Source organism: Pseudorca crassidens, chromosome 2, assembly GCF_039906515.1.
Source record: "Pseudorca crassidens isolate mPseCra1 chromosome 2, mPseCra1.hap1, whole genome shotgun sequence".
NCBI lineage: Eukaryota > Metazoa > Chordata > Mammalia > Artiodactyla > Delphinidae > Pseudorca > Pseudorca crassidens.
The window spans coordinates 50,191,694-50,211,426 of NC_090297.1; the positions used below are offsets into that span (position 1 = coordinate 50,191,694).

General features: G+C 38.8%; 1 protein-coding gene and 1 long non-coding RNA gene across 8 annotated transcripts in view; one reads left to right on the forward strand and one right to left on the reverse strand.

The window, feature by feature from the left end:
- The window catches only part of LOC137218795 (uncharacterized), a 32,519-nt gene extending 14,063 nt beyond the window's left edge, over positions 1 to 18,456 (reverse strand). The window contains exon 1 of the long non-coding RNA XR_010940856.1: positions 18,330 to 18,456. This is a non-coding gene — a long non-coding RNA (uncharacterized lncRNA). The remainder of the gene's footprint in view (positions 1 to 18,329) is intronic.
- The window catches only part of FGGY (FGGY carbohydrate kinase domain containing), a 413,817-nt gene that overhangs the window by 136,762 nt on the left and 257,322 nt on the right, over positions 1 to 19,733 (forward strand). The window lies entirely within an intron of this gene.

Here is a 19,733-nt window from a genome sequence, read left to right on the forward strand (position 1 = left end):
GGAAGAATCTAGGGCAGGATATAAATTCTTGTCGTTCTCCATGTCTTTTGATACCGTAAGCTCTATGAATACCCTGTAATGCCCTTCATAATATTTATTAGAAATTCGAGTGAGCCGTTCATGGATTTTTCTCTCTTGCTAGATTCTAAGCCCCATGAGGGAAGAGACAATATCTGATCTTGGTACACATTAAGAGCTTACTGAATATTTGTACTGAACGTAGGACGGAGGGAGTGAATCGCTCTTTTGTTCCTTTTTCCTCATTTGGGGAAAACGCTCAGCCCTTGAGGTTTGCAGGCTCTCTCTGAGACGTGCTTTGCACTGTACTGTTTCCCACTGCCAGCCCCTGGCACGTGTGGTTCTTTCCACCTGAAACTTTCTTCCCTTTCCCCACTGACAGTCATCTCTGCCTCTCTGTCTTCTGCTCCCGCCTCTTCCTCTGCTCATGTAGACCAACCATCCATCTGACTAACATATTTTTTCTGTAGCCATCTTGATGCTGTCAGTCTGGTTACTGGGAGCTCTGAATGTCCTGGAACCCATTTAGTCTTTTTAGGCTAATTTTGCAGATTTCTACTCTTATTCATGACAGACTGACATTACAGCTGAAATCTCAAAGGCGGTCTTAATGTCCCCATCTTGAATGAACATTTCATTGTCCCTGTGTCCCCACCTACGGTGTGCATCCTGAACAGCTTGACTTTTATCAGACCATCCTCACAGGAAACCTAAGGCAGCGACTCATTTGCTCCCTAGAGCTCTGTGTTTCTTGAGCTCTTCATCTCTTTTTAGTCTCATGTTTTTTTCTTTATTAAGAAAAGGAAATCACAGACAAGGTCAACACAAAGAAATCAAATATCTCAAATTTCTTATCCTCTTCACATGCTCTGATTTGCCTTTGCAGTGATGTGTAAATAGCCTTTCATGAACTGTCCTGAATACGTGCATAGTTAACAAGTGTGGACTTTTAATGGATCAGACCAGGGTTTGAATTTCTGCCTTGCTCCTTCCTAATGCTTGACTTCAAATGAGTTACCCAACCTTACTGAGCCTTAGTGTCCTGCTCTATCAGATGGGGATACTGATAGTATCCTTACCAGTGGGTTGTGGGAACAGTTGCGATAACCTCCGTAAAAGTCCTGGGTACGGTGCCTGGCGTATAGCAGGGACTCAGAAAGCTCTCTAGTTCCTTTCTCTTTCGCCTTTATTCTTCCCCCTTCTCTCATAGTCCCTCTAATTGTTACCATCCTTATATTTTAGGAGATAAATCCAAACCCCTGAGTCCAGGGGCTTTAGCAAGATCTTGGAATGTTTTGGCGGCGATGTTAGAATCCTTTGTTTTCTGACTCTTAGTCTCGTTCTCTTTGGAGCATGGGAAAGCTCCCTGGACTTGATTACTTATTCATTCCTTTCATGCTCCCCATATTGTCACGGCCACCTTCGAACCATATTATCGGCAAGCCTAACTGAAAAGGCAATTTAATATTGCCCTGTGTTGCATCATGGCATGTGTTATTTCGGTCCGTCTTGGACCTGTCAGCAAGTCTTGATGAAGTACAGAGTCAATAGTAACAAGCCTGGAGCCTGACAGCTCTTTAACAGGAGCAGCTCTGATGGGTGCAGTGGTATTTCTTCAGAAATAAGACCCTCTTGGTCTCTTTGTTGATACAATTAGCAATCCTATCCAAGTCATATCTCCCCACGAGCTGTATCTTCAGTGCTGGTAATTCGGTCTGTTGTATGGCTTGGAAAAACAGAGCCATCATAGGCCTGGGGTGTACTGAATGCCATAGCCAGGAATACGTTGGTAATTTATCCCTGCTCTCAGCTCCAATCACTCTGTTATCCACTCACTTGTTCGATTGAGACTCTCCAGGTTCTGCCTTCCCCAAGCAGAGAACAAAAGGTTTCCCTTGAAAGTGGGGGCCTGGCAGTGTCAATACAGTGAACTGCTTATAAATAATGCAGCAGTGCTGACTTCATTTTTATAAAATCATGTTGGAGGAATATGGGATAATGATCAGGCCCCTGGAACTCAGCAGGCATGCGCTTTTGATGTGTGCCTTGCTCTGGGTAAAAGCAGGAAAGTCAGAAGTTCTCCTTGTTCTGGCTGCTTCATGGTTAGAATCTTGGTGACACTTTCCCTTTGTCTCTCCCAGAGTTTGGAGGCTCCCACCAGCCTAGAAAAACTCTGATATGTACCTAGTGGGCCCATGGTAATACTTTTTGAATTAATGTGTTTTTTTAAGGTGATGATGGTAATTATAGCAGTTACCACTATTGATCATCAAAAATGGTTTTAGATTCTGTCACTTTAATCCTCCTAAGACTAGAGTCATCTGGCTGGCCTGTTCTCTCTACACCCTCTATCTTCCCAACTACCCTTAGGCTTTTTCTTTTGTCTTGCCAGATTCCCTAAAAACAAATCCTCAGGGTATAAACCTAGCAGCCAGAGCTCTGGGAATTGAGTTGGGGAAAGCACCTTGAGGGCCGACCTGTGAAAAGGCAGGCCCTTACTTCATCTCTCTGGTCTTGTCAAGATGCCTCTACTCTTGTCTGAGCCTTGGACCCCACTCTGTCTGAGGGTAAACCTGAGTCTTCTTCAGGGTGTGGGAGAAGGAGTGTCCAGGTTGCTCATCATGAGGGCACACGGGGGGGTCTAGTTTCTTCTACATGACTTTCAACCATCCTATTGACTTTAGCCCCACTTTTATTCCCACTTTCCATGTCCTGAACTTTTCTGGGTCTCTTTAGGGTAATCGTCGTTTTTTCTACTGCTACTTAAGTTTTATCTTTCCGTGTCTACCAAGAGAGTTACTACTCATCTGTCCGTCTTTTCTGGCTTTCAGATTTCTGTTGCTGTCATCTTCTATCCTGTCTTCTTTGACATTGTGGGGTTTTGTCTTTTTGAAATTTTCTTCCACTGTCATTTTTTTAGAATTTTTAAAGGGAGCAGAGGTCAACATGTCTAGTCAGTCTGGCATCTTTAACTGGAAGTGTCTTTGTTTTTCATTTTTTAGAAAAGGAAAGATGTGTTTGAGATTTGGCATGTTTTTGTGTCTGGGGAAGTAGGTGATGGGAGGTACGTGAGGTAGGCAAAGTGCATCTTCAGAGCTGTCTTTGTTCTGTTTAGGGGGATGATCTGCTCAGGGAGCCCAGGGCTCTACTGCTGCCCTTGGACACTCCAGGGTTCTAACTCCTGTCTCCCTTAGGGCCTGTGCAGAGGGAAATAGCTGAAGATCTGGGCCTTAGAATACGAACAAATAAAAAGTGATTGGGAACCTGAAAGCTTCCTCCTGTAACTGACATCCTAGGGTTCTCATTCATTACCTAATAAGCATGCATTGAGCTCTCAGAATTTGCCAGAGAGGCACTCTGCTTGTTGCTGGGGAAAGACATGATAGATGAGGCAGATATGGTCCCTGCTGTGGGAGGTCATTGACAGGGCTGATATACTGACATTCCCAGAAGGCCAGATAGAACATCAGGAAATGAAACAAAATAAAATAATAACATTCTGTTATGATGCGGAGGTAGATCCTTCAGTACCTCCTGGCCTTACCCACTCACACACACTCTTGCCTAAGATAGTATAAAATTCAGCAAGCCCACAGTTCTAGACTCCTCCAATCTGTCAGGTCCTTTAATCAAGGTGGGCCACTGAGACCACTGAATTTCAGGCACACCTATATAAAGAATAAGGGCAACCCTAGGCGACCACATCCAGTTATACCATCATGAATCCTTGATTTCACTTGTGTGTTTTTACACTGCTTGTTTGTCAGTTCTGAGTTAAACAAAGAAAAAAGAAATCTGACTTTAGTTGAATTCAAGTTGCCTTTCTAAAAAAGTATGATTTCCTCTTTAACCCACAAGTCTTCTTGGTGAATCGATCCTTTTATCACTATGTAATGGACTTCATTTTCCCTGGTAATATTTCTTGTTCTGAAGTCTACTTTGTGATGTTTGTATAGCTACTTCCACTTTATTAGTAGTAGTATTTCTATGGAATATCTCTTTCTGTCTTTTTACTCTTTAACCTATTTGTGTCTTTATAGTTAGAATAGGTTTCTTGTAGACAGCATATAGTTGAATTTTATTTTTTATTTTTATCCAGCTTGATGATTTCTGTCCTTGCATTAGAGTTCTTAGGCCATTTACATTTAATGGTTGGGTTTTAATCCACCATCTTGCTATTTGCTTTTTACTTCTTCGATATATTCTATGTAATTTTCCCCTTTACCTGCCTTCTTCTAGATTGCTGAAATATTTTTTAGTATTCTGTTTTATATCCCAAATTGGTTTATTCATTTTATCTCTTTTTTACTGGCTCTTCGAGGATTTTTAATATGCATTTTAACTTATCAAAGTTTACCTTAAAATTATTTTATACCCTGTCACATATAATATACTTTCATGTCTCCCTATTATTTGTGCTGCTATTGTCATATGTTTTCTTTGTACATATAAGTCCCACAATGCACTGATTTTTTTCTAAATTCTCTTTTCAAGATAAAGATTTAAAGTCAATTATCTTTTAGAAAAATTTTAAAATAAAAAGTCCTTTGTATTTCCCACATATTTCCTGATTCTGATATTTTTCATTCCTTTGTGTAAATTCATATTTCCCTTTATTATCATTTTCCTCCTGCCTGAAGAATTTCCTTTAACATTTCTTACAATGAAGGTTTCTTGGAAATGAATTTTCTCAGCTTTTCTTTGTCTGAAAAAGCCTATGTTCCACATTTCCTTTTGCTGAACATAGAAGACTATGTTGATTTTTCTCTTTTTAAATTATTTCAGTGCTTTAAAGATGTCATTCCATTTTCTTCTGGGTTGTGTTGTTTCTGGTGAAAAGTCAGAAGACTTTTTTATCCTTGCTCCTCTGTAATGTTTCTTTTTCTTTGACTACTTTTAAGATTTTCTTTTTTCACGTTAAAAAAAAAGAATTTGATTATAATCTATCTTGATGTGGTTTTGTGTTTATCTTGCTTTGGTTTCATTCAGCTTAGCTCTGTGGATTGATAGCTTTTATCAAATTGAGAAAAATATGTGGCCATTGTTTCATCAAATATTTTTTAACTTAGTTATATTTATTCTTTATACAGCAGGTCCTTATTAGTTATCTCTTTTATACATATTAGTGCATATATGTCAATCCCAATCTCCCAATTCATCCCCCGCCCCCGACTTTTGCTCCTTGCTGTCCATACGTTTGTTCTCTACATCTTGTCTCTATTTCTGCCTTGCAAACTGGTTCATCTGTACCATTTTTCTCGATTCCACATATATGCATTAATATCCTATATTTGTTTTTCTCTTTCTGACTTCCTTCACCCTGTATGACAGTCCCTAGGTCCATCCACGTCTCTACAAATGACCCAATTTCATTCCTTTCTATGGCTGAATAATATTCCACTGTATATATGTACCACATCTTCTTTATCCATTCATCTGTTGATGGGCATTCAGGTTGCTTCCATGACCTGGCAATTGTAAATAGTGCTGCAGTGCACATTGGGGTGCATGTGTCTTTTTGAATTATGGATTTTCTCTGGGTATATGCCCAGTAGTGGGATTGCTGGGTCATGTGGTAATTCTATTTGTAGTTTTTTAAGGAACCTCCATACTGTTCTCCATAGTGGCTATATCAATTTACATTCCCGCCAACAGCGCAAGAGGGTTCCCTTTTCTCCACACCCTTTCCAGAATTTGTTTGTAGATTTTCTGATGATGCCCATTCTAACTGGTGTGAGGTGATACCTCATTGTAGTTTTGATTTGCATTACTCTAATAGTGATGTTGAGTAGGTTTTCATGTGCTTCTTGGCCATCTGTATGTCTTCTTCGGAGAAATGTCTATTTAGATCTTCTGCCCATTTTTTGATTGGGTTGTGTTTTATTTGTAATATTGAGCTGCATAAGCTGTTTATATATTTTGGAGATTAATCCTTTGTCTTGATTCGTTTGCAAATATTTTGTCCCGTACTGAAGGTTGTCTTTTTGTCTTGTTTGTAGTTTCCTTTTCTGTGCAAAAGCTTTTAAGTTTCATTAGGTCCCATTTGTTTATTTTTGTTTTTCTTGCCTTTACTCTAGGAGGTGGGTCAAAAAAGATATTGCTGTGATTTATGTCAAAGAGTGTTCTTCCTATGTTTTCCTCTTAAGACTTTTATAGTGTCTGGTCTTACATTTAGGTCGTTAATCCATCTTGAGTTTATTTTTGTGCATAGTGTTAGGGAGTGTTCTAATTTCATTCTTTTACATGTAGCTGTCCAGTTTTCCCAGCACCACTTATTGAAGAGACTGTCTTTTGTCCATTGTATATCCTTGCCTCCTTTGTCATAGGTGCGTGGGTATATCTCTGGGCTCTCTATCCTGTTCTGTTGATCTACATTTCTGTTTTTGTGCCAGTACCATTTTGTCTTGATTACTGAAGCTTTGTCATATAGTCTGAAGTCAGGGAGTTTGATTCCTCCAGCTCCGTTTTTTTCCCCCAAGATTGCTCTGGCTTTTCACAGTCTTTTGTGTCTCCATACAAATTTTAAGATTTTTTTGTTCTAGTTCTGTAAAAAATGCCACTGGTAATTTGATAGGGATTGCATTGAATCTGTAGATTGCTTTGGGTAGCATAGTCATTTTCACAGTATTGATTCTTTCAATCCAAGAACATGGTATATCTCTCCATCTGTTTGTGTCATCTTTGATTTCTTTCATCAGTGTCATACAGTTTTCATAGTACAGGTCTTTTACCTCCTTAGGTAGGTTTATTCCCAGGTATTTTATTCTTTTTGTTGCAATGGTGAATGGGATTGTTTCCTTAATTTCTCTTTTTGATCTTTCACTGTTAGCATATAGGAATGCAAGAGATTTCTGTGCATTAATTTTGTATCCTGCTACATTACCAAATTCATTGATTAACTCTAGTAGTTTTCTGGTGGCGTCTTTAGGATTCTCTATGTATAGTATCATGTCATCTGCAAATAGTGACGGTTTTACTTCTTCTTTTCCAATTTGTATTCCTTTTATTTCTTTTTCTTCTCTGATTGCCATGGCTAGGGCTTCCAAAACTATGTTGAATAACTGTGGTGAGAGTGGACATCCTTGTTCTGTTCCTCATCTTAGAGGAAATGCTTTCAGTTTTTCATCATTGAGAATGCTGTTTGCTGTGGGTTTGTCATATATGGGCTTTATTATGTTGAGGTAGGTTCCCTCTATGCCCACTTTCTGGAGAGTTTTTATCATAAATGGGTGTTGAATTTTGTCAAAAGCTTTTTCTGCATCTACTGAGGTGTCATATGGTTTTTATTCTTCAGTTTGTTAATATGGTGTATCACATTGATTGATTTGCATATATTGAAGATTCCTTGCATCCGTGGAATAAATCCCACTTGATCATGGTGTATGATCCTTTTAATGTGTTGTTGGATTATATTTGCTACTGTTTTGTTGAGGATTTATCCATCTATATTGATCAGTGATATTGGTCTGTAGTTTTCTTTTTTTGTAGCATCTCTGTCTGGTTTTGGTGTCAGGGTGTTGGTGGCCCGGTAGAATGAGTTTGGGAGTGTTCCTTCCTCTGCAGCTTTTTGGAAGAGTTTGAAAAGGATGAGTGTTAGCTCTTCTCTGAATGTTTGAGAGAATTCACCTGTAAAGCCATCTGGTCCTGGACTTTTGTTTGTTGGAAGATTTATTTTTTTTTAACATCCTTATTGGACGATAATTGCTTTATAGTGGTGCATTAGTTTCTGCTTTATAACAAGCTGAATCAGCTATACAAATACATATATCCCCATATCTCCTCCCTCTTGCATCTCCCTCCCACTCTCCCTATCCCACCCCTCTAGGTGGTCACAAAGCACTGAGCTGATCATCCTGTGCTATGTGGCTGCTTCCCACTAGCTGTCTGTTTTACATTTGGTAGTGTATATATGTGCATGCCACTCTCTCACTTCATCCCAGCTTACCCTTCCCCCTCCCCATGTCCTCAAGTCCGTTCTCTACATCTACGTCTTTATTCCTGTCCTGCCCCTAGGTTCTTCATAACCATTTTTTTTTTAGATTCCATATATATGTGTTAGCATACGGTATTTGTTTTTCTCTTTCTCACTTACTTCACTCTGTATAACAGACTCTAGGTCCATCCACCTCACTACAAATAAGTCAGCTTCGTTTCTTTTTATGGCTGAGTAATATTCCATTGTATATATGTGCCACATCGTCTTTATCCATTCATCTGTCGATGGAGACTTAGGTTGCTTCCATGTCCTGGCTATTGTAAATAGAGCTGCAGTGAACATTGTGGGACATGACTCTTTTTGAATTATGGTTTTCTCAGGGTATATGCCCAGTAGTGGGATTGCTGGGTCATGTGGTAGTTCTATTTGTAGTTTTTTAAGGAACCTCCATACCGTTCTCCATAGTGGCTGTATCAATTTACATCCCCACTGACAGTGCAAGAGGGTTCCCCTCTCTCCACACCCTCCCCAGCATTTATTGTTCGTAGATTTTTTGATATGGCCACTCTGACTGGTGTGAGATGATACCTCATTGTAGTTTTGATTTGCATTTCTCTAATGATTAGTGATGTTGACCATCGTTTCACGTGTTTGTTAGCAATCTGTATGTCTTTTTCAGAGAAATGTCTATTTAGGTCTTCTGCCCATTTTTGGATTGGGTTGTTTGTTTTTTCGTTATTGAGCTGCATGAGCTGCTTATAAATTTTGGAGATTAATCCTTTGTCAGTTGCTTCATTTGCAAATATTTTCTCCCATTCTGAGGGTTGTCTTTTGGTCTTGTTTATGGTTTCCTTTGCTGTGCAAAAGCTTTTAAGTTTCATTAGGTCCCATTTGTTTATTTTTGTTTTTATTTCCATTTCTCTAGGAGGTGGGTCAAAAAGGATCTTGCTGTGATTTATGTCATAGAGTGTTCTGCCTATGTTTTCCTCTAAGAGTTTGATAGTGTCTGGCCTTACATTTAGGTCTTTAATCCGTTTTGAGTTTATTTTTGTTTATGGTGTTAGGGAGTGTTCTAATTTCCTTCTTTTACATGTAGCTGTCCAGTTTTCCCAGCACCACTTATTGAAGAGGCTGTCTTTTCTCCATTGTATATTCTTGCCTCCTTTATCAAAAATAAGGTGACCATATGTGCGTGGGTTTTTCTCTGGGCTTTCTATCCTGTTCCATTGATCTATATTTCTGTTTTCGTGCCAGTACCATACTAGGATTACTGTAGCTTTGTAGTATAGTCTGAAGTCTGGGAGCCTGATTCCTCCAGCTCCATTTTTTATTCTCATGATTGCTTTGGCTATTGGGGGTCTTTCGTGTTTCCATACAAATTGTGATATTTTTTGTTCTAGTTCTGTGAAAAATGCCATTTTTTGTTTGATAGTGATTGCATTGAATCTGTAGATTGCTTTGGGTAGTATAGTCATTTTCACAATGTTGATTCTTCCAATCCAAAAACATGGTATATCTCTCCATCTGTCTGTATCACCTTTCATTTCTTTTAGCAGTGTCTTATAGTTTTCTGCATACAGGTCTTTTTTCTCCTTAGGTAGGTTTATTCCCAGGTATTTTATTCTTTTTTTTGCATTGGTAAATGGGAGTGTTTCCTTAATTTCTCTTTCAGATTTTTCATCATTAGACTGTCGGAATGCAAGAGATTTCTGTGCCTTAATTTTGTATCCTGCTACCTTAGCAAATTCGTTGATTAGCTCTAGTAGTTTTCTGGTAGCATCTTTAGGATTCTCTGTGTATAGTATCATGTCATCTGCAAACAGTGACAACTTTACTTCTTTTCTGATTTGGATTCATTTTATTTCTTTCTCTTCTCTGATTGCTGTGCCTAAAACTTGCAAAACTACGTTGAATAATTGTGGTGAGAGTGGACAACCTTGTCTTGTTCCTATCTTAGAGGAAATGGTTTCAGTTTTTCACCACTGAGAATGATGTTGGCTGTGGGTTTGTCATATGTGGCCTTTATTATGTTGAGGTAAGTTCCCTCTGTGCCTACATTCTGGAGGGTTTTTTTATCATAAACGGGTGTTGAATTTTGTTGAAAGCTTTTTCTGCATCTTTTGAGATTATATTTTTTCTCCTTCAATTTGTTAATATGGTTTATCACATTGATTGATTTACATATATTGAAGAATCTTTGAATTCTTGGGATAAATCTAACTGGATCATGGCGTATGATCCTTTTAATATGCTGTTGGATTCTGTTTGCTAGTATTTTCTTGAGGATTTTTGCATCTTTGTTCATCAGTGATACTGCCTGTAGTTTTCTTTCTCTGTGACATTTTTGTCTGGTTTTGGTATCAGGGTGATGGCGGCCTCATAGGATGAGTTTGGGAGTATTCCTCCCTCTGCTATATTATGGAAGAGTTTGAGAAGGGTAGGTGTTAGCTCTTCTCTAAATGTTTGATAGAATTCGCCTGTGAAGCCATCTGGTCCTGGGCTTTTGTTTGTTGGAAGATTTTAAATTTCAATTTTATTACTTGTGATTGGTCTGTACATATTTTCTGTTTCTTCCTGCTTCAGTCTTGGGAGGTTATACCTTTCTAATTATTTGTCCATTTCTTCCAGGTTGTCCATTTTATTGGCCTAGAGTCTCTTATGGTGCTTTGGATTTCTGCGGTGTCTGTTGTAACTTCTCCTTTTTCCCTTCTAATTTTATGGATTTGAGTCCTCTCCCTCTTTTTCTTGATGAGTCTGGCTAATGGTTTATCAATTTTATTTATCTTCTCAAAGAACCAGCTTTTAGTTTTATTGATCTTTGCTATTGTTTTCTTTGTTTCTATTGCATTTATTTCTGCTCTGATCTTTATGATTTCTTTCCTTGTACTAACTTTGGGTTTTGTTTGTTCTACTTTCTCTAGTTTCTTTAGGTGTAAGGTTAGATTGTTTATTTGAGATTTTTCTCGCTTCTTGAGGTAGGCTTGTATAGCTATAAACTTCCCTCTTAGAACTGCTTTTGCTGCATCCCATAGGTTTTGGATCATCGTGTTTTCATTGTAGCTTGTCTCTAGGTATTTTTTGGTTTCATCTTTGATTTCTTCAGTGATCTCTTGGTTATTTCGTAATGTATTGTTTAGCCTCCATGTGTTTGTGTTTTTTACGTTTTTTTCCCTGTAATTGATTTTTAATCTCATGGCATTGTGGTCGTTTAAGATGCCTGATATGATTTAAATTTTCTTAAATTTGTGATTTGTGATTTGTGATTTGCTTGCTTTGTGACCCAAGATGTGATCTATCCTGGAGAATGTTCCATGTGCACTTGAGAAGAAAGTGTAATCTGCTGTTTTGGGATGGAATGTCCTATAAATATCAATTAAATCTATCTGGTCCATTGTGTCATTAAAAGCTTGTCTTTCCTTATTAATTTTTTGTCTGGATGATCTGTCCATTGGTGTCAGTGAGGTTTTAAAGTTCTCTGCTGTTATTGTGTTACTGTCGATTTCCTCTTTTAGAGGTGTTAGCAGTTGCCTTATGTATTGAGGTGCTCCTATGTTGGGTGCATATATATATATAATTGTTATATCTTCTTCTTGGATTGATCCCTTGATCATTATATAGTGTCCTTCCTTGTCTCTTGTAACATTCTTTATTTTAAAGTCTATTTTATCTGATATGAGTATTGCTACTCCTGCTTTCTTTTGATTTCCATTTGCATGGAATATCTTTTTCCATCCCCTCACTTTCAGTTTGAATGTGTCCCTAGGTCTGAAGTGGGTCTCTTGTAGACAGCATATATAGGGGCCTTGTTTTCGTATCCATTCAGCGAGCCTGTGTCTTTTGGTTGGAGCATTTAATCCATTCACATTTAAGGTAATTATCGATATGTATGTTCCTGTTACCATTTTCTTAATTGTTTTTGGTTTGTTTTTGTATGCCCTTTTCTTGTGTTTCCTGCTTAGAGAAATTCCTTTAGCATTTGTTGTAGAGCTGATTTGGTGGTGCTGACTTGTCTTACCTTTTGCTTGTCTGTAAAGCTTTTGATTTCTCTGCCGAATCTGAATGAGATCCTTGCTGGCTAGGGTAATCTTGGTTGTAGGTTCTTCCCTTTCATCACTTTGAATATATCATGCCATTTGCTTCTGGCTTGTAGAGTTTCTGCTGAGAAATCAGCTGTTAACCTTATGGGAGTTCCCTTTTATATTATTTACCGGTTTTCTCTTGTTTCCTTCAGTAATTTTTCTTTGTCTTTCATTTTTCCCAGTTTGATTACTGTGTGTCTCAGTGTGTTTCTCCTTGGGTTTATCCTGCCTGGGACTCTCTGTGCTTCCTGGACTTGGGTGGCTATTTTCTTTCCCATGTTAGGGAAATTTTCTGTTTAAATATTTTCTCAGGTCGTTTCTCTCTCTCTTCTCCTTCTGGGACCCCTATAATGTGAATGTTGATGCGTTTAATGTTGTCCCAGAAGTCTCTTAGGCTGTCTTCATTTCTTTTCATTCTTTTTCTTTATTCTGTTCTGCGGCAGTGATTTCCACCATTCTGTCTTCCAGGTCACTTATCTGTTCTTCTGCCTCAGTTATTCTGCTATTGATTCCTTCTAGTGTATTTTTCATTTCAGTTATTGTATTGTTCATCTCTGTTTGTTTGTTCTTTAATCCTTCTAGGTCTTTATTAAACATTCCTTGCATCTTCTAGATCTTTGCCTTCATTCTTTTTCTGAGGCTCTGGATCATCTTCACTATTACTATTCTGAATTCGTTTTCTGGAAGGTTGTCTATCTCCACTTCATTTAGTTGTTTTTCTGGGGTTTTATCTTGTTCTTTCGTCTGGTACAAAGTCCTCTGCCTTTTCATCTTGTCTCTTTCTGTGAATGTGGTTTTTGTTCCACAGGCTGCAGAATTGTTGTTCTTCTTGCTTCTGCTGTGTGCCCTGTGGTGGATGAGGCTATCTAAGAGGCTTGTGGAAGCTTACTGATGGGGGCGACTGGTGGTGGGTAGAGTTGGGTGTTGCTCTGGTGGGCAGAGCTCAGTAAAACTCTAATCTGTTTGTCTGATGATGGGTGGGGCTGGGTTCCCTCCCTGTTGGTTGTTTGGCCTGAGGTGACCCAACACTGGGACCTACCCTGCTCTTTGGTGGGGCTAATGGCAGACTCTGGGAGGGCTCACACCAAGGAGTACTTCACAGAACTTCTGCTGCCAGTGTCCTTGTCCCTGTGGTGAGCCACAGACATACCCCCCCACCTCTGCAGGAGATCCTCCAACATTAGCAGGTAGGTCTGGTTCAGTATCCTACTGGGTCACTGCTCCTTTCCCTGGGTCCTCATGTGCTCACTATTTTGTGTGTACCCTCCAAGAGTGGAGTCTCTGTTTCCTCCAGTCTTGTCAAAGTCCTTCAATCAAATCCTGCTAGCCTTCGAAGTCTGATTCTCTAGGAATTCTTCCTCCCATTGACAGACCCCAGGTTGGGAAGCCTGACGTGGGGCTCAGAAACTTCTGTCCAGTGGGTGGACTTCTATGGTATAAGTGTTCTCCAGTTTGTGAGTCACCCACCCAGCGGTTATGGGATTTGATTTTATTGTGATTACACCCCTCCTACCATCTCACTGCAGCTTCTCCTTTGTCTTTGGATGTGGGGTATCTTTTTTGGTGAGTTCCAGTGTCTTCCAGTCGATGAATGTTCATGAGTTAGTTGTGATTCCGGTGCTCTTGCAAGAGGAAGTGAGTGCATGTCCTTCTACTCTGCCATCTTGAACCAGTCCCCCAAATATTTTTTATTAGATATTAACAGGGTCAGTTTTATGTTGTGAATGTCTTGATTTTATTGGCTTCTGTTAAGGATTTTTGAACTACTTTGCGTGGGAGGCTATTAATGTACTTTGGGCCTAGTTTTATCCTTTGTAGACTTCTTTTTAAACTTTGTTAGTGCAGGTAGTGTAGTCACACTGCTAAGGCATGTGTCTTTTAGGGTCTCCACTGAATGTCTCAAGTGATCGGTGAGGATGTTCCACTCTTAATTTTAGTAACTCAAGTGACTCCTAGCTCTTCGTGAAGTCAGAACCATTCCGCTCTTAGATTTCCACTCATTCCTTCATCAGACCTCACGGAGTGTCAGTGTGCATATCTACATCTCAGTAGTCAGCAAAGAGTTCATGGGACACTTGTGCAAATTTTCAGGGCCCTCTTTCTGCATTGCTACCTCCTCTTAAGAAGTCTGTGCTTCCAGCTACCTTAAATTCCCTGGATTCTGATCTCAGTGCCCTTAGCTTCATGATACTGCTGTGTTTTCCTTGGCATCCCTCTTCCTGCTTTGTGGTCTGGTGTGTGCTTCCAGGCAGAAAGCCAGCACCATCTTAGGGCTAACCCCATTGTTTCCTTCTCTCAGGGATCACAGACCTGTGCTGCCACTTGTTCAAGGTCTGAATACAGTTGCTTCTTATGTTTACTTGGACTTTTCTAGTTATTTAAGGCATGGGGGTAAAATCCAGTCTCTCTTACTCCATCATGTTTAGAAGCAGAAGCTTCTGTTATTGCCACTTTAGTGAGTTTCTGTCTTTTTGTGTGTGTGTGTGTGGTATGCGGGCCTCTCACTGTTGTGGCCTTTCCCGTAGCGGAGCACAGGCTCTGGACGCGCAGGCTCAGCGGCGGCTCACGGGGCCCAGCCACTCTGTGGCATGTGAGATCTTCCCGGACCGGGGCACGAACCCATGTCCCCTGCATCAGCAGGCGGACTCTCAACCACTGTGCCACCATGAAAGCCTGAGTTTCTGTCTTGATGTGGCATTTAACTTCATCAAATATTTTCTATTCTTCAATATGAGTTGATCATTTTTCTCCCTCTTAATAAAATCCTGTGGTAAAATACATCCATATATCTTCTGTTATTAAAACATTCTTGAATGTTGTTCTTGATGTATTTTTTCCACATTTTTATATTAAATTTGGTCATGTCTTATTTAGAATTTTTATGTTCTCATTCATAATGTGAGAGCGGCCTCTGATTTTTGTTTCTTATCTCTACTTGGTTTTTGTAACATAGTTATCCTACCTTTATAATTAACTTGGGGGAACATTCCTTTTTTTTCTAGATTCTGAAATATTTTGGAGTACTCTGTTCCTTGAACATTTGTTAGAACTTTCCAGTACAACCATCTGGGCTTGAAGTTTTATTTGAACAGGGATTTTTAACTGCTGACTCAATTTCTTTAATGGTAACACATTTATTAAGGTTTCCTGTGTTTTTGAGTCAGTTGCGATAAGTTCTGTTTTTCTATTAAGCTGTCCATTTCATGTAAATTTTCAAGTTTACTAGCATAATGTTATTCATGTAATTCCTTTTTTTTTCCTGTTAATGTCTGCCTTATCTGTAGTTATAGCCCCCATTTCCATTCATGATATTTGTTATTTTTACCTTCTCTTCTTTTCTCTTCCTCAGTTTTTACCAGAGGCTTTTCTGTTTCATTTGTCTTTTCTTAGAACCATGTTTTGGCTCTGTTGATTCCCTGAATTTTATCTTGCTATTTTATGTCTTTCGTCTGCTTTTATCTTTACTACTCCTTTTTGATCTTTCTTTCAGTTTAATCTATTACTGTTTTTCATAATTTCTTATGTTACCTTCTTAGGTTATTAATTTTCAGACATATTTATTTTCCAGTAAAATATTTTAAACCTCTCAATTTCTTTGTGAAATACCAGTTTACCCATCTGGTCTCTGCTTGTATTGTAAAACATTCTTCCTTTCTCTCCCCCATATGAATATATAGAATTGAGTTTGTTGACTGCATTGGAGTCTTTTAATTCTTCAATAATAGTAGTAGTATTCTTTTGGTTTACCTGTTTCTTCAAATTCTCAAAGAATCATAAAAGCTTTAAATAAATTGTCTCTCTTTTCAAGTGCCTTTTTTTTATTTCTAAGAGCTCTTATTTTATATGTTTCACATTATGTTGTTCAGTTCATAAAATTAAATGAATGGTAATATTCTTCTTTGAGTGTTTAGTCATTGAAGTCATCCTCTTTGTTTTGCTAATATTTTTGATCTTGTATCCTACTCGGATATTTATGTTGTCATATTTTTAAAAATTTGTATTTGCCATTTCTTTGCTGCCCTTTTTTTTTAAATAAAAAAGCAAAACCTCTTTATCACATTTTTTAAAACCTGTATTGTAAGCAAGATATCCCTTAATTTTAACCCCAGTGTGATTATTATCTTTCAACCAGTTGTAGAATTCAGCTCATTCACATTTGTTGTAATAACTGTAATAATTGATTTTATTCTTTATATTTTATTTTTGTTTTCTGTTTATATTACATTACTTGCTCTCTCTTTTTATTTTAATTGGTTTAGTTTGGTTTCACTGTTAATTCTCTCTTTATTACCTTTTTATTCCTTGTTAATTTGAGCATTCTACTAAGCTTTTTTTTTTTCCACTAGTGATTACCATATCATTTCTTACAACCAACATTAAATTTATGTTCTGCCCACACATACAAAGTCCTTTTCCTGCGTACCCCTTGTCCAATGTCTGACTTTGATGTTTTGCTAACTTAATATTTTCAGTTCCAGGCTATCATTAGATTTTCCTTCTAATATAGCATACCTGTTGTGTTTCAAGAAAGCTTAATATTACAAGTTTCTGTTTACATGATCATCATCTATTTAGATTTAAATATGTATGTACCCATATATACATGTGTGTGTATATATATGTATGTAGACACACTATGGAGAGAGAGAGAGAGAATATGAATTAATATCAGGATTCACCACCACTGCTTCCTCTAGTCTTTGATTTCCTCTCTGTTGAGATAGCTGCTCAGAAGCAATTGTTTTTTGGTTATGTTCTTTTTCAAGTATTGTCCTCAGAGAATGTATATGGGAAGTTTCCTTTTGAATCCTTGCACATTGAAAATCTTTTCCTTTCCCCAACAGCTGAATAATATTTTTTCTAGATATAGGATTTTTGGATCATTTTTCTTAATGGTTGTACATTTTTCCACTGTCTTCTACATTCCAGAGTTGTAGATGAGAATTCCTTAGCTAGGCTGAATCTCTTGCCTGCCTCTGTAAGTAACTTATTCTTTCTGCCTGGAAGCTTGTATAATTTTCTGTTTATGCTTGAACTTCAAGTATTTCCTGGATTCACTTCCTGGACTTAATGAGACTTTTCACTGAAGACTTAAATCTTGCTTCAGCCAGTTTAAATAAATAAATAAATAAATAAATACATAAAAACTAGTACTCTATTTCTTTAATTAGAACATCTCCTTCATCTTTTCTTTTTTTCCTTTTCCTCTTCTTTAAAAATCCCTTCTGGAATTCCTGTTATTTTCATGTTAGGCTGCCAGATCTGCCCTCCAAGCCTCTTATTTTTTCCCTCATTATTCCTTTGTGTCTTTGTTACAGGTAGTAAGATATTTCGTTCACTTGGTCTTCCAGATAATTAATTCAATTTTTAACAGTGCTAGTGTTTTGTTTTGTTTTTTTAATTCTCCTATACAGAAATGTTTAATAAAATTGAAAGTTAGTGGTTTTAATTCAGAGTCTTTCATGCTGCCTTCTGATTTCGCATTGCTTTCATTATTGATGTTCTCTTCCAATTGTTTTCATCATTTCTACCTCACTGAGACCTTCCTCTTAGAGGTGTTCTGTATGATCTTCTCTCTCAGGTAAACTAGTCCCCTAAGTTAGGTATTATTTTTGTTTTGCCTACTCTTTAGTTTATGTTCTTTTGACTCTCATATAGGCTATAGGCTTTTATAGTCTCGTTGACATTAACAAATCTGAAAGCAGTGAAAGTTACAGCAGTTTCTGCCCTGGTGTTCTTGCTGGCAGGGAACAAATAATGAGTGACCCTTTTCCCTGGGTGGACTCAGCTCTCCTTTCCTGCTGCCAATCTTTGAAACAATTCACCCTGCTAGGATAACCCCTGTCTTTCTTGGGCTCCTATCTTGAATTCTGATCCTACAAATCACTCCTCCCACCCGTGCTCTCACACACGAGAATGTAGGTGCACGTGAACACACACACGCACAGGCTGATAGGTCAGCTTGCCTGAGGGTGAATAGCTATCCTGAGAGTGCAGGTTGTTCACTAAAACACCTGAGGGAATGACAACAGTGGTCCTAATAGAAGCCTCAGAGGGAGGCAAACCTTTTGTTCTGCTGCTGCTAGCTTGCCTTTACTTACTAACAAGACAAAGTCCTGTACTTGCTCTCTCTCTGCTGAAGCCTTCTGGAGAACCTGTGGCCTCAGATGTACTCTCTAAGTATTGCCAGTTGTGCTGTGCTTGTATATCCATATTACCCAAGAGTTGATTTAAAGAGACCCAAATGGGAGGGACACTCACAGTGTCTGAATAACCCTAGTGTAGGAGGGACTTACCAGAGGCATCTGCAGCTGTAAAACTTCCTGCCTCCTGGGTTTGGTCACCTTCACTCCAAGCATACTCTCTGGCCACTTATTCTAACTTTCTGCGAGAACTGGACATCCCTCTCCTTGCCCTTATTGGGGGTGGGGAGGGAGAGTCTGCCTGGAATAGCTTAGTCATGCTGTAAAGTGTTGAGCTGTTTAACTATTGCTCTGTTATAAACCACAACCAGTGCTCCGTAGTTCAACACAGTAATCATTTATTTGACTCACAGGTAGCTCATTTAGGCTGTTCTCTGAGGGGTGGTTCTTCTGTTCTCAGCTGGACTCACTCCCTCCAGTCTTGGCTCCCTGGAGATGTCTGATCCAGGCTGGGCTTGGTGGTCATTGCTCTGCCCCACATACCTCTTATCCTCCTCCTGGCACCAATGGGCTAACCCTGAGTGATCTTCTCAGAAGTTCAAGAGAGCAAGCAGAAACACATAATGTATCTTGAAGCTTAGACTTGAAACTGGAATGCAGTCACTTCTGCCTCATTATTTTGGCCAAATCCAGTCACATGACCGAATCCAAAGTCTAAAGGTAGGAAAGGCGGCCCTGCCCACAGTGTGAGGTTGGGAGGAGGAGGGTGTAGCCCTACAAATTAAGTGGCAAAGTATGTGGATACGTAGAGAGCGGAAGACTTGGGACCATGAACTCAACCTGCCTCAGCATTTAAGAATTGCAATGAAACATTTCCAAGTTATAATGCTACTTCAAAGGAGACAGCCATGAGGTTAGCTTGGAGGTAGTGAGGAAACTTGTGCAGAGGACAGACACATTGGAACTGGACCATAAGAACAACATAGAGTTTTCCAAGTAGACAGCGTTGAGTGAAAGGAGCAAAAATCAGTCAAGAGGGAAGGGACAGAATAGAGGCACAGAAGTCTGCAAATGAATGGAGCATTTGGTGAGTGAAGAGTTTTCCTATGTAGATCGATCCCTAGAAGCAATCCTTCCACACAGTCTTTTGTCTCATTTAATTGTTCTTTCCAGTGAGCTATCATAGCTTCTAAAAAGTTGGAATTTCAGGCGTTGTGCCAGGAAGAGTTATCCTATTGTATATTCTTCAGAACATGCTGCATAGATGGCTGCTTTCTTTATACCTCAAAAAATTATTTTGCTTAAATAAGGTGAAGGGTTTAGCACATATATATTAAGTTTCTACTGGGACTAGTGTTCCTTCAATATATAGGTGCCACTTAACTTAGCTCAATGTGTTCTGCCATATATGCCACATGTGAAAAAAATACTGAGAAATAACATTTGTTTGCTTTCAAAAGACATTTAGGTTTCACAAAATGTGAGCTCTTCTGTGGAGCCCTCCCTGACACTTTCTCCCCCTTTCTCCCACCAGGTTCTCCTGCTAAAAGTTCTCAT